Raw genomic sequence first — 13,950 nt, forward strand, 5'->3', positions numbered from 1 at the left:
GGCGATCGATCCCGAGGGTTATTCTATCGTAATATGGGATCTGGTCAATCCTCCGAGGGGCGATCGATCCCGAGGGTTATTCTATTGTAATATGGGATCTGGTCAATCCTCCGAGGGAAAAATTCTGAAGAAATCCCCTTTGGGATGTTTATTGAACCATTGGAAGGACCGGGGAGGGTTGACTCCCTCACAAGGAAACAGTTAATCAAATATTGTAATCAGTGGTGGCCAGTGTATACTTTGGAAGATCAAGAGAAATGGCCAAAGAACAGAACTCTGAAGTGTAACACCAAACTGCAACTGTAATGTTTCGCCATCGCGAAGGGAAACGGCATGAAGTATCATAGAATCATCGAATTCTGGGTTGGAAGGGACCTCAAGGATCATCTAGTCCAACCTTTCTAGGCAAGAGCCCAGTCTAGGCAAGATGGCCCAGCGCCCTGGCCAGCTGCATCTCAAAAGAGCAAGGTCAACCCCTCCCCTGGGGAGATTATTCCAATGGTTGACTGTTGTCATGGTGAAAAATTTCCCTCTCGTGTCCAGTCGGAATCTCCCCAAGAGCAACTTGTGTCCATTCCCCCTTGCCCTCTCCACGTGACTCCTTGTGAAAAGTACCCTGTGTTGATTTGTTCTTTACGTTGTGAAATGGATTGCTGTTTAGTGCCAAGTGACGCCACGGTTTTAGCTTTAGAAAAGGATGAAGGGAGAAAGCCTAAGAGGTGATGTTCGGCATGTAGTATTGGGAAGCGTCGCTTTAAGTACAGGAGGTCAGAGGAGGAGGACGTAGAATTATTGGTGGCCCCAGAGCAAAGAAGACCGGAGTCGCCATGGCAAGAAAGGGGTAGGAGAAAGCGGGAGGATGAGTCAAGTTCAGAGGAAAAAGGAGATTTTAGCCCCCATTATGGGGAGAACTAGAAGGGGAACGGGACACGGTGATGCAGAAAGGGGGGAGGCACTGCAAGCCCCTCTCCGGCAAGCAATTGGGAATCACGGGCGGGTCACCATTAAGGTTCTGTTTTCAGTAACGGATTTAAGGTCCTGGAAGGAGTTGGCAGGGACATCTAAGGAGGACCTGGAAAAGGTAACAAAAATATTTGCAGGTAGTGTATTTTGGTTGTTAGGTTGGTATGGGTGCAGGTTAAGCTTTGTACTTTTGCAATAACGTGCTTTTGGTATTGGTACATTTATGTAACCTGCATAAGTTTTGTACTTTTGGCAATACCAATTTATTGATACTGAACTCGGATACTGGCTTGTTGACATTGAATTTGGATATACCCGTCAGGCATTGTAAAATTGATAATTAACTATGAATGAGCCAGTCTGGTGTGACTGGTGAATGAATGAGTAACTGAGACAGGATACGACTGTTAAGTGAGTATGGGTAGCGTTTGGATGGGATCTTCACTGTGAAAATTGTGGAACATGGTCAGAGTGGGAAAATAAAGGGCGACAAGTCGAGGTTATTAAGACAGTCTGTGGGAGAATTAATGAAGATACAGAATCAATAAGGAAGGATGGGGGGACAGCAAAGTGGTGGTATTGTAAAGAAAAGCCCCCTAGGATGTGTCCTAGCACACTGGAAAGATACAGGGGGACAACCAGGTGGGAATGTGAATAAGAAAACACTAATCAAATATTGTAACCAGTGGTGGCCTCTGTACAAACAAGAAGATGGTGAGAAATGGCCCTTTAATGGATCTTTGGATTATAACTGTGTTACAGTTAATGTTGTTCTTGCGGAGAGAAGGAAAATGGGATGAGGTTACGTAGGCAGATGTTTTTCACTTTGCAGAATCATCCAGAGTGGCAGAGAGATTGCGGTATTAATATTCCACCACAAGATCCCCTGATTTTATCTTTAGAAAAAGAAAAGAGAAGTGAAAAGAAGGAGCAGGAAAAAATAAGGAGATGCTGTTCGGCATGTAGTATTGGGCAGAGGTGTTTGAAAACGGTAAACCCTAAAAAGAAGCACGAACTCGGAGGATTCAACCAAACTCCAAGGATAAGGTAAGTCCATAGGAAATCTTATATGAGAGACCGTACCAAGTCACAGTCATTCCCAGAAAAAGCCGCATAGTGGGGAAACCATAATTTAAGAGAATATGTTACCTCTCTGTGGAGGGTGCGTTCATCCTTGCACATTTATCTTTGCACATTTATTGTTTTGGCCTCTCCAGGGTCCTTAGATGTTCAAGTGCACCCCTGGCATCCATGGGTCTATGTCTGGACGTGGAGTGATGAACCTCTCAAGGAGAGGTGGAAAGGACCCTTCCAAGTTCTACTGACTATACATACGGTGGTGAAGGTTGACGGGATAACCTTATGGGTACATTTTACCCAAATAAACCAGCCCCAGTGCCGGAGGAACCCCAGTGGAAAGTACAGCCGATGGGAGATCTACAGATAAGACTGATGAGAAAATGATAATATTTTTTATGTTGTGTGCCTTGGGGTGGGCTACGTCAGGAGGAGGAGCCATAATGGTGGGGGTCGCACACCAGAACACATCCGAGGATTTGAAAATAAGCTTTGCAAAAACAGTGAACGTGACTGATTGTTGGGTGTGTTCATAAATAATGACTGGAGGATCAGGATTCCCCTGGAGAGTAATCCCCTCAGGTTGGGCAGAATTATGTGTCAAATGGACTGGTAATGGACAAAGGTGTAACCCACGCCTCCCTGAGGATAGATATTGTGCTCAAGAAAGTAAAAAGAGCATTATAAAGTCTTGGGAGTCTCAAAGTGGGGAATTGTTACAAGATTGTTCCAAGGCGACCTTCGGACTGAGCAAAATGTTTGCTGCGCAAAACCCACATCTTGCAAAAAGTGCTAAAACCAGTTGAAACCGGATAAGGAGGCCAAGCGTTACAACAGACAAGACGATGAGCCAACTCGTGACCATGTAAGGGAAAGGAATCCAGAGTTCAAGGAAAATTCAAGGAGAGTTCTTCTCTTAGGAACCACCAGGGACCACCGGAGACCCTCTAAGGGACTCGAGCTGCGGGCACAATTACTGTGCAACTGTTATAATCTGGGTTCTGGGAAATGTAATGTATATGTATCGTTTTTCCAAGAAAAGTGATGCATATGTATATGTGAGACTGATATAAGCAGAAGGTGTTACAATATACGGTGGGCATGCTAGGCGGAGAGATTCCCCCGTGCAGCCGGCGCCGAATAAAGTAACGCCTGCTTGTTGACATGCCCAAGCGTTAAGGAGTTTTATTCCCGATTTTCGGTGACAGCGGCAGGGGCCTAATGGGGAGCGGGCAAAGCACGTGCTTGACTTTTAAGTCCTACTGAAATTCCAAAACGGGGAGCTTCCACGCTGCCAGGGTGGCTGTGCTCTCCTGCACGGCCACCTCCCGCTCTGAGAAGGAAGAAGGGGCCGGAGGGAGGCACCCCTTGGGTTGAAGCAGGCTGGGACGGCTTCCGTGCTCCACTGCCCAATTCAAATTCAGATTTTTATCCCGCGGTGCTAGACGTGGCAGGGATCGGCAGAGGCCGTGCCTCCTCCAAGGCTGCGATGATTGCTGCCGCACGACTTGGTTAAGGGAGAGTTTGCTGTGAGGTGGGCTACCCAGGGAGCGCAAGGGCGATCGAAAATGGAGCGCACGTACCCTGACATAGCAGACACAGCACAGTATTAATTAACATAAACATTAAGAGTAATAATTAACGTATTTGCTTACAGTCTGGTACTCGATTCTTTTCACGGTCAGCCCTAAATTGCGACTCACCCATGAACGTTTCTACCTACTGCAGCACACCCAGCTCTTCATTTGACCTCCTGCAAGCTTTGCCTTGCTTTACTGTCTCCTCTATACCGGAATGTAATATTAACGTGGAGTGATAATGATACAATAACTCTGGTTATTATATTGCTGCGGTCGGGAGTGCTGGGTACGCTCCAGTTCCAAGTGCCTGGCCCAGGCAGCGAGAACCCAGATTTTAGGAGATCACTGGTAGGAAACTTTCCAGGAATTTTTAAGCAGAATAAGGTAAGTGAAGTCCCTGTTGTGTTTTTTTTTTTCATGTCTTATGGAAAAGCTGAGAATTGCTGAGGACATACTCAGGCTCTGCAGGTGTTCTTCTGCTGGGAACACCGAAGCCGGTCACGGTTTCCTTAATCCCCGCTGGGTAAAGCAGCCAGACTTGTGGACTTCACCCTGAGGTGAAGGAGAAAATTAAAGGATTCAAAACATCATGTCTGTGAAGCGAACTTTCCAACTAAAAAGACATTAACCAAAGTAAAAGGGAGCAATATATATGTATATATACATATATTTACATTAAAAAAATCTGATTTTGTAGCTACTGTTAAAGATGGCCCATCGTTTGCCATTTCAGTACCCAGAAGAGCCGCCTGCCAGGAACCCTTTGCATACACCTGGATGTCTTATTTGCTCATTTGTTAGCAGCAGGTTATTTTTAACCGAATTGCCTGCATTTGTGGCACTGCAGTGCAGAACTTCACGGCCCTGGGATAAGGTGGAACCTCCCGCGTGGCCGTGGACAATAAATCTTTCCACCCGAGAGCTTCCCAAGGACAGCACGCGCTGTGTGCCTTCAAGAGCGTCAGGGAGACTGACACCCGCTGTAAAAATCATCCTGTGGCTTGTCCAAAATGACCCAAAAAAGTGCGTCCGGGGTTTAAGTTGCAATGTTAAAACAAATGCTGAGCGGCTTTTGTTTACGTCTTTCGTATTTTTAAGGTTTCCTCATTATTCAATACGAGGAAACAAAATCAGAAGGGCAGCCGTGTGTTATCGTGGAAGTCTCGCATCACTCCTGCTGGGAGTGGTACCACGTACCCCAAGGCTTGCAGCAAAATCAGAGAACAGCGAGCTAGTTAAGCTAGTTAGTTTTGTACTTGCTAACTAAGAAGTTGATTATTATCCTAAGTTTTAGAATGGAAACAACTATCTGGTAACTACAACCCCTTTCTATCCCTGTATACGGAGACACAGGTTTATATATCCATGTACGCATCACTTCGGTGATAAATTTCTATTTACAGATTCCTTACCACCATTAAAATGTTTAATAGGAAAAACCTCTGTGGAAAGCTTGAATAGATGTATTTTCTCTTGGCTCCTTATCAGGAACTAAAGAGGTTTCTAGGTATCGATCCGAGATGGCAGGTCCTCTCCCCGGAGTCAGCGAAGGACCAGCAAAACCTCGCACCTACGGCTGTCGCAGCCTGAACCGGGACCGTCCTCGGATCAACCCGGCGTGGTTTATTGGAAGAGCGAGCTCTCGGGAAGAGAGGCGCGGATTTCCCTGCAAAGGTGTGGCAGGGACCGAGCTTGCCGAATTGCTCGCCAGGCAGCAGCGGGAGATGTTCAGCAGACTCCCTGGCAGGGAAAATTGGAAAGCCTTGCCAAGACAAAACTAATGAAGGCAGGAGCCTGCGGTGCTACGCTGTGATCGGGATGTTGGCTGCAAGCTTGGCGGAGAGCACGCCTGCCCGGGCCCGCAGCATTTCCTCTGCCATGCAAAAACCGATGGGGTGCTTGAAAGAGACCTTGGGAAGAACAGTTGCATTGGCCATCCCCGGTAGCCAGCTAGACCAGAACCAGTTTATGGGCAACGCTGGTGAAAGCAGCATAAAACGCCACCAAAAAAAATGCTGGCTTTGTAACAATAAACCACTCGTTGGGTACACTTGCTTTCTTATTTTTGTGATTTTTTTTCCACTGAAACTGGGTTTTAAAAGACCCCCAAAGGGTATGATACAAAACGCAAGGGGACCTAAATCAGAAATATTTACTTACGGCCACCACTGCCTATGGAAGGCATTGCCTGGGCTTATCCACTGCTTCCCAAAGAGCGGCGTATTCCTAACAGTACACCTGTGGTTTAGAGAGGGGGAAAAAAACACCTCGCAGTGGAAAAAAAAATAAATCTGCAAAGCCCTTTCTTCTGTCAGCAGCTGAGGGTGCACAAACCAGGACATGTCCTCGGACTGGAGCCACCAGGTGGCTTCTAGTAGCCGTCCTTGCTTGGGGGAATAAAGCCCACAAAGAAATAAAGAGCTACTTGAATTTCCTTTTTTTTTCTTTCTGCCCATTCAGAGCCATCCAAATTTCCCCTGCTGCAACTTTCATTGCAGGGAGTTATTCCACCCTGGGAAATAACAGCTCCTGGTGGCACTGTCCCCTTCTCCACGGGTGGCGGGGTCACCGGACGGGTCTCGGATGGCCCCCAAAGGGCACCTGCGGCCCCTTGTGCCCCACAACAGGGTACCCCGTACCCCACACCCTCACCATGTGCCCCACATGGGTCTGTGTCACCCCACAGGCACCCACCCCCACCCCCCGGCACCGTCACAGCATTACCTCGGGCCCCATCACCCACACCTCACTGTCACCCCGCACCTCTTCTGCAGCGCCTGCCACTGAGCCCCGGCGCTTTCGTGACAGTGGTGGCACAACCATGGGAGAGGCAGTGCCAGCAGAGCTGCTCCGGTGAGGGGCGCAGCCACCAAAAATCAGCTGGGGAAGGAAATTGCATAATTTGGGGTGATGCACTGATGCGCAGCGCTCCTGGGGATGAAGCGGAGCCCACCACCCCCCAGTTTGAGGCTAAAAGGTGACAAAGGAGGGTTTTGGGGTGCCGACACCGCGGTTTTGCTGAGGATGGAAGGCAGACGTACCTGATGGCACCCCCCACAAAGCCAGGCTTCTTGTTCTCAGCTTCCTCCCATGGGATTCATCTCTGCTGCTCCCTCCTTCCCGTGCCGCCCATCTCGTTCGTCACCATAGGCAGCGCTGCTTGTACTGTGAGGAGCAGCAGGAAACGTCCACAAAACCTTGATAATCTGAGAAAAAAAAGCTGGAGAGAGGTCAGAGGGGAGGAAAGAGGCAAAGAGGGGGGAGACGGTGGCTGGAGAGGCGGATAAATCACTGAAAATGGACTTTGTGGCCATAACAGATGCGCAGGGATGGTTTCTGACAGGAAGGAAGGGCGACAGCCTGAGCCCTTGCACGAGCTCCCCTGAAACGTTCCCCTTAGATACAGACACATCTTTAAGGGAATATAAAATGCCCTACTGCAGCAGCCTGCAACATTTTCAATCCAAAAATACCTTTTTTGGGAAGAAAAAACCCCCTCAAAACCTTGAAGTTGCAACAGGTTTTGTTTCCGACTGTGTGCAAACCTGGAATATTTGCTTATTCCTTATGCCGCTGGCTGATTTGATTACGTCCCTGGGAACACATACGCAAATCGGTTTTCCAGCCGTTTGAGGGCACTGCCTTCCGCCGTGATGTCTCCAGCGACCGATGCCAACTTCCCACTAACACAATGCGCTGTCATACCAAACCCATGTTAGATGCTGATGCTGATAGGCCCGCAGCTTTCGGCCGCTGGTTGCTTCCAGCGAGCTCGTAGCCATAAATCCCTTCATTCTCAAATGCAAAATACTGCCGTCGGAAATGACTTACCCTCAAGAAACGCGTTAGCAACAATTTAGTCTCTTAAATTAAGCGGGCTGAAGCACGGCCGTTCCTCTGTCACGCACTTAGCGGATAGAAGGGTCTGATGATGAAAGACTGGGGATAAAAAAAAAAAGGACATCAAATTGAAAAGCCCCGGGGAGATGAACGCGAGATAACCGAGGGAGAAACATTTACAGTCTGAGTCTCGGCTGAAATGATTTCCCCTCCCAGGGAGACAGCTTTCCTTCTCGCCTTCATGGGAAGCGCCCAAAGGAGAGCCGCCGTGCAGGCACCTTGGAGTGGCAAGAAATCCGATTATAAGAATCAGAGCAGACAGTTAAGACTACACAAGTAAGCAAATTTATTTTAAGACAGAACAAATATCGTGGCAAACAACAATATGCAAATTCAGTTGAGAACAGGGGTAAATATCAGACCTTGTTTTCAAATCGATATAAAATATAGTCAGATTTTATTTTGTCCAAAAAGCAGCTCGCGGCAGGGCGGGGGTTTGGGAGGGGATGGGTCCCTTCACACCATCCGAGGTGTCACCTGCAAAACCTCAGGTTTGGGAGGCGGCTCCTCTGCCAGCGGAGATGAGCAATGCCGGAAGGAGACGGAGGTGCCTTTAGGAGCTCCCGCTCCCCTCGACTCCAATTTTCTGTCTCCATTCTTCTCATAAAAAAGCCAATCCTTGCCACAAAGCAAGGGGCAGCTTCATCCCGCCCCGAGACTCTCAGTGCCCACCTACCACCTACGTACGGATTGGGGTGGGCACAGGGATGGTCGGGCATCTTTGAAGGCACCTGCCCCTCCTCTTCCTCGCTGGCTCCTGATGGATCGACCTCCCACGGCTGAGCCTGAAAAGCCAGCGAGGGAGCAGCTCACCTCGGATGCCAGAGGAGCTGCCGTGGTGTGAACGGGACGAAATCCCCTCCCGGTGCGAAGGTGCTGGCGCGCTGCTTTCTGGAAAAGCCATCCCAAATAAAAGCAGACATAGAAAACATTAGATTGTCAATGATGCTTTGAAACAAATTCAAGTTTATCTTTTTTTTTTCTCTCTCTTTTTTTTTTTTTTTTTTTTCTCGTGAGCGTGTGTGTGTGTGTGTGTGTGTGTCGACTTCATACAAACAGACAAGAAAGACGTCGTGAACTTCAAGCTCTGGATCGGCATGTCGTCAGTTAGCGTCCGCAGAAGCACCATCGGATACGGAAGAGTTAGCACCAGAGAGTTTGGAGGACCTAACTGATGACATGCGTCGTTTGGAAAACCTGGGGACAGGTCGGGAACGGGCGGTGGGGGCAGGGGGGGACATGGTACAGTCCATTAGAAACAATACAAGGCAATTCATGAGTTTTCATACAGTACAATACAGTCACTGATCAATTAACCCTTTCAGTACAGTACATGACAAGTAACACTTTGCACCCTGTTAACACTAGGAAAGGAGGCTTTGGGCCAGAGGGAGGCGGCTGGTAGTTTAATCCTTCTGCTTTTTAATTTTAGGGTCCGCAGATTGCTTCGGCTGCTTTTCGGATGCGCCTCCATCCCACCCTGGCTCAGACAGCTCCTCCCCAGCCTGGCTGCCAGGGGGGATGCGCCGGGGGACCGGGATGCCGCCAGCACATCCACCCGCAGCAAGGTCTTCACCCAAATTGTCCTGGTTTGGCCAGGGAAATGGAGAGCCACCGCCCCTCTGCCCCGCGCCAGCCACCGAACCGATGAGAAAACCTCAAATTTGAGTTTCCCCCTGGCCAATTCTGGTGCCAAAACACGCAGAAAGGGTCCAGGGGTCGAATCCAGATAGCCCCAAAGCCAAACCCACTTCTTCCCCCGGGTGTAGTGAGAACAGGGTCCATTGGAAAAGTGCTAAATTACAGTACATTGGCATTTCCATATGTCAACTATTGAACAGCAAAACAGATTGTTTGAAGACAGAATCAGTATCGTACAGTAAGTTCACACTTAATTCTTCACCGTTTCTACACTTGTAACACATGCATTTTATTTCCATTAGTTTAACGCCAGTAGGACCAACATCCTCCAGAACAATGATCTAACATTAAACAAAACTTCCTAAGAAAAATATTAAGCATCACATAAAGTTTCAGAAAAACCTGTTAATTAGCATCACAAGGTACTCAGATTTACATTTAGGAGTTTTCATGCCATGACTTTAAAACACCTTTTGGTTAATATCCTGGGGGGTGGGGGGGGGAAACAAACCCAGAAACCAAAAAAGAAAACCCCAACCCCCCCAAAAACAAACGGTTGGGGAAATAATATATCTCTCTATAGGTATACACGCACACACGCACCTACACATGGATAGGTGCATGGGTGCGTGCGCATTTTGAGATTGCTTCCTGCAACGCACAATTTGTTTCGATAAACGTGACTCGTTTCAAGGGCATTTGCATGGGTCCAAAAAGACTTGCAAGGAAACGAACTCTAAAGTATCGAAGCAAATTAAAAAGTCTTTGTTGGAGAAAAAAAGAAAAGGTTGGTAAAACATCGCCTGTGCGTCATTACAATGCGCTTCTCATGAGCTATCTTAAAACCCAAACAACTAAAAAACCCTACGAGAGTTTTTTTTTCCACTTAAAAGGTCCTTCCAAAGCGAGTGGTGCTGTGCTAGGCTTTGCATTTGGGTCTCACGTGTGCCGTGCAGGAGAGAACGCTTACTTTTTCCTTCCCGAAGGATAAAATGCCAACTCCAAGGGGCAAAAAGCTACACCTACGGGGGAAAATAAGAAAAAAAAAAAAAAAAATAGACCTGTTCCACGTTCCCCTTTCTCGCGAGCCCAATTTCCAAGGGCTCAAGGAGACTGGTGAGCTCGCTGCGGGGGTGAATTTTCCAAAGGGTTTGCCTATATCCTCGTGACAGCGAGCGGGAGGTAGGCTCTGCGTCACCGAGGTACTTTCTGAAGAGGCTGTCCCCTCGGCCGCTAGCGTTTTGGGGGGCTCAGATACAGCAGCAACATCGTCAGGCGCTATTTCTTTAAAGCTAGATTTGCAGGGTTAATTTGGCTGGGGGGAGAAATTTAAAAAAAAAAAGAAAACTCTGGATTCTATCTATATTTCCATTTTCCAATCCAACGATAGCAGATATAAGAGCATAATACTTCGGGCTGCGCAAGGTCTGTGTATTTTAACCACCTTCAATTCCCACTGAATACCCAAACCCACGAAGGTCTACTGAGGAAGATTGAATTAAACCCAAGCAAAACCAGCCACCAAAACTGGAGCTGGTCAGGAAAAATACTTCATCTGCTGCAACAAGGAAACCCAATACACCCTTTTTTTTTTTGGTAGTTGCTTAAGGTTATTTCCATCGTGTCCGCTTGCTAGCAGTGAAGGAGAAGACCTAATTGACTTCTCTCCATTCAAATTGATCATGCTGTAATGGCAGGGTTTATCCATCAAGTGTCACAGGGGAGAAACTCCCATCGAGGAGTATTGCCAGAGAAGGGCTTGGATCGACTATCGGCTCATCAACAAGGATGAGCAGGAGTCCCAAGTGTGGGTACCCCAGCGTGAAGGAAACGCAGCCCTCTTGCAACTACCGTGATTTATTTGCTGCTATGGAAAACCCGGGAGGGCTTTCAAAGAAGCAAAACACCAACAGCTTGTTGAGAGTGGATGGTTTGGGACATCAAAACCTGGATTACTCTGCATCCCAGGGATCATCCTCCCATTTCAAATCCTAGAGATTTATGACTATGTTTACTACAAACTCTACCCTACTGATTTCTTGCTGGCAAGGGATCTCTGGGCCCCCGACCGTCTGTACTGAAATACCACAGGAATTTAACAAGAATAGTGATGCACATCTGAATCGCCTCCTAACACAAGACCTGATCAACTCCTAACACTGCTTTTCCAATTCAACAGCAAACCCCACAGTTATTATGCTCCATCTTCTAAACCATCTGTAAATCTTTTTACTTAGAAATACCTTTTGTAGTTTAAGCCCTCAATCAGTCTCAACAGCACTTTCAGTACAGGCACAATGATGGCTTTTATTGCAATGGCTTGAGCGCAGTCTTTATTGATACCAGCATCTCAGACTGGTTTTAACTTTGCTGTCCCGTGGACTCACCCTGCTAACGCAGACCGGGGTCTCGTACCAAAAACGAGAGCGTCTGCCCTAGGCTTCTCACTCTGGGTCTGCTTCACGTCCTGCGGTCCGCTCAATTCCAAGTGTAAATTAGGCAATCTTGCACCATCCCGATCCCTTTTGAGACTTCTCCTGTATCTTTGGTGTTTTTAAAAGCCATGCGCTTGGGTCTCCGGATGACCTCAAAGTTTACAACAACCACGTCTACCTGGACGTCAGTGATTTAGATGTTCATTCTGTTCTGTAAAATAAGCTTGGATGGGTTTAATTCCCTAATTTATAAAATTGCTAACGGGTATGTAATGGAAGTCAGGCACCAGACAGTGGTCACATACACCTCGAAATTATCTTCTGATGGCCCCTAAGTAATTAACACTGTGCCTAAGAGGCTAAATAGACTGGGGGGGGGTGGGGGAAAGAAACAGTTCCAAACTCAGTGCTAATAGTACTTACAAAAGTGCAGTGCTCAATATAGCCAGAAGCAAAGTGACTACTAGTACTTAAAGTGCTAGCTTCAAAGTCGGTTTGGTTCAGTATCCGAAACACGGGTAGAACACAGGGGATAGATAGGGGTGAAATTAAAAACAGACAGCACTGCAACTGCACATGCCACACCAAAAGTGCTTCAAATCACACCATCGCGGAGAGATGCATAATTCTACGGCTCAGCTTGTGAACACATACGAGCAAACGACTGACACCTTTTAGGTTACGATAAAGAACAGCTCCATTAACTCCATCACTACAGACCCATTCAGAAAGCAAGTGGTCACAGCGTACGGGGAAAAAAAACCAAACAACCAACCACCCCAAAACCAAGAGTCTCTCGGAACATTTACGAGTCTTTGCAACTATGATACTCAAAGTCTAGCAAAAGCAACCCTGGAAAGCCTGCACAGTGTCTGCCACAAGCTTCGCCGACGCTTATCATGCACTTTACAGAGGAGTCGTGCCGCGGACTGCCTCCTTTTACACGCTATCTTACAGTTAGCCTATTTACCTATTTATTTGTGGTTTGCTTTTTTGTTTTGTTTTGTTTTTTTTAGCTTTCTGACTACGCATTAAGCTGGCTTTTTTCTCTTAACCACCCTACCAGTCAAAGGACAATTAACACAAGAACAAGACAACGAAGGCAGTCCAGTAAACACCGACATTCCAAATGTCCCGTCTTCATTTTCATGAAGGAAAACACTCCAGAGAAGGACTTTGGATCAGCACGCTCCTGGAAAGAGGCTGGAAAAGGAGGATTCATCCCGAGAGATGGCAGGCGCTTCCCCTTTCTCTCTTTAAACGCGCGATGACTGCCCCATCTGCTTTTTTGTTCCCTTGCATCGAGCTGCAAGCCCAACCCCACCTTGACACTCGTGCTGGAAAAGCAATGGCTCCGCTCGCTGGGAACAGGGTGTAGGAAATCTCCCCACTAAAGTCTGTGTTGGTCCCAGTCCTCACCCTGGGCTCCTTGCAAGCTGAGACACGCTCCAGCAGTGCCCTTCTGTCCCTTCTGTTACCTCGGGAGCTCAGCAGGTGTTTTCTCCCAAAACGAAAGTGGCAAATGAAAAAGAGGAAAAGAGACCTTAAATTCTCACTATGTTTCAGTAGGGACCCCCAAAAAAGTGTCGCTGAACAGCGTAAGTGGCTCCCCAGGCCCCGCGTTCATCGCCCTCAACTCTCCCAAGCGTTTGTACAGGGCAACATCTGGCTGTTCAGCATCTCATGCGCCTGAGCCGGGTACGAATCTTTTTGTTTAAAACAAAAGTATTGGCTTGCTGGAGTTGGCAGGGTATGTCGGGTATGCTTCAGGGACAGCCGCAGACCTTTTTCTAACCAGAGAGCAAGCCCTAGGGAGTTTTTTGGAAGCAGATAACACTAATACCCCAGGGGGAAAAAAAAAAAAAAAGCGTTACAAACCCAGGTCACTCATTTCCACTACGGCCACAAAGACCGGTATTTAAACAAGCAAAAAGCAAGGTTGCACACCCAGGGGCTATGGATTTAGATCTACCTTTGCAGACATAAAACTGGAAAGAAAGGAGCCCAGAAAAGATGGGGGAGCTGGAGAAGGGCAGTGCGAGATGGGCGGTGCCCCGCAGAGAGGAGGGCTTGTGATTTCTGCAGGCATACGGTGGGGGCACGCAACTACCTCAATCCACAACCCAGATAAGAAAACTGCTGAAATGATAGATCCACTCTCGTTGCCAAAGCCAGCAAGGCCTGGGGAAAGTCGGCAAGCTCGTGTATGCGGCCACCACCCTGCCACCCAGCGAGGAACAAGTCCGTCAGCAAAGGCGAGCGCGCACGACGGGGAAGAAGCGTGCCAGCCTGCACACCATGACTGTATCGTAAATGATGGTGGAGTCTTGCGGGATTAAAAGCAATCGTTGAGC

The 13,950-nt window shown here is 47.8% G+C and overlaps 1 long non-coding RNA gene across 3 annotated transcripts in view; it reads left to right on the plus strand.

Annotated features, from left to right (window-relative positions):
* Positions 1–5,772, plus strand: part of LOC118451692 — a 6,169-nt gene extending 397 nt beyond the window's left edge. For 2 of the 3 annotated variants that reach the window (XR_004841212.1, XR_004841211.1), the window contains exons 2-3: positions 1,796–2,010; positions 2,181–5,772. This is a non-coding gene — a long non-coding RNA (uncharacterized LOC118451692). Of the gene's footprint in view, positions 1–535; positions 2,011–2,180 lie in introns of those variants that run through there. The other variant, XR_004841213.1, reaches the window with a different exon arrangement.
* The last annotated feature ends 8,178 nt before the right edge of the window (positions 5,773–13,950 follow it).

Source organism: Egretta garzetta, unplaced genomic scaffold (genome assembly GCF_000687185.1).
Source record: "Egretta garzetta isolate BGI_Z169 unplaced genomic scaffold, ASM68718v1 scaffold52, whole genome shotgun sequence".
In the NCBI taxonomy this organism is placed as follows: domain Eukaryota; kingdom Metazoa; phylum Chordata; class Aves; order Pelecaniformes; family Ardeidae; genus Egretta; species Egretta garzetta.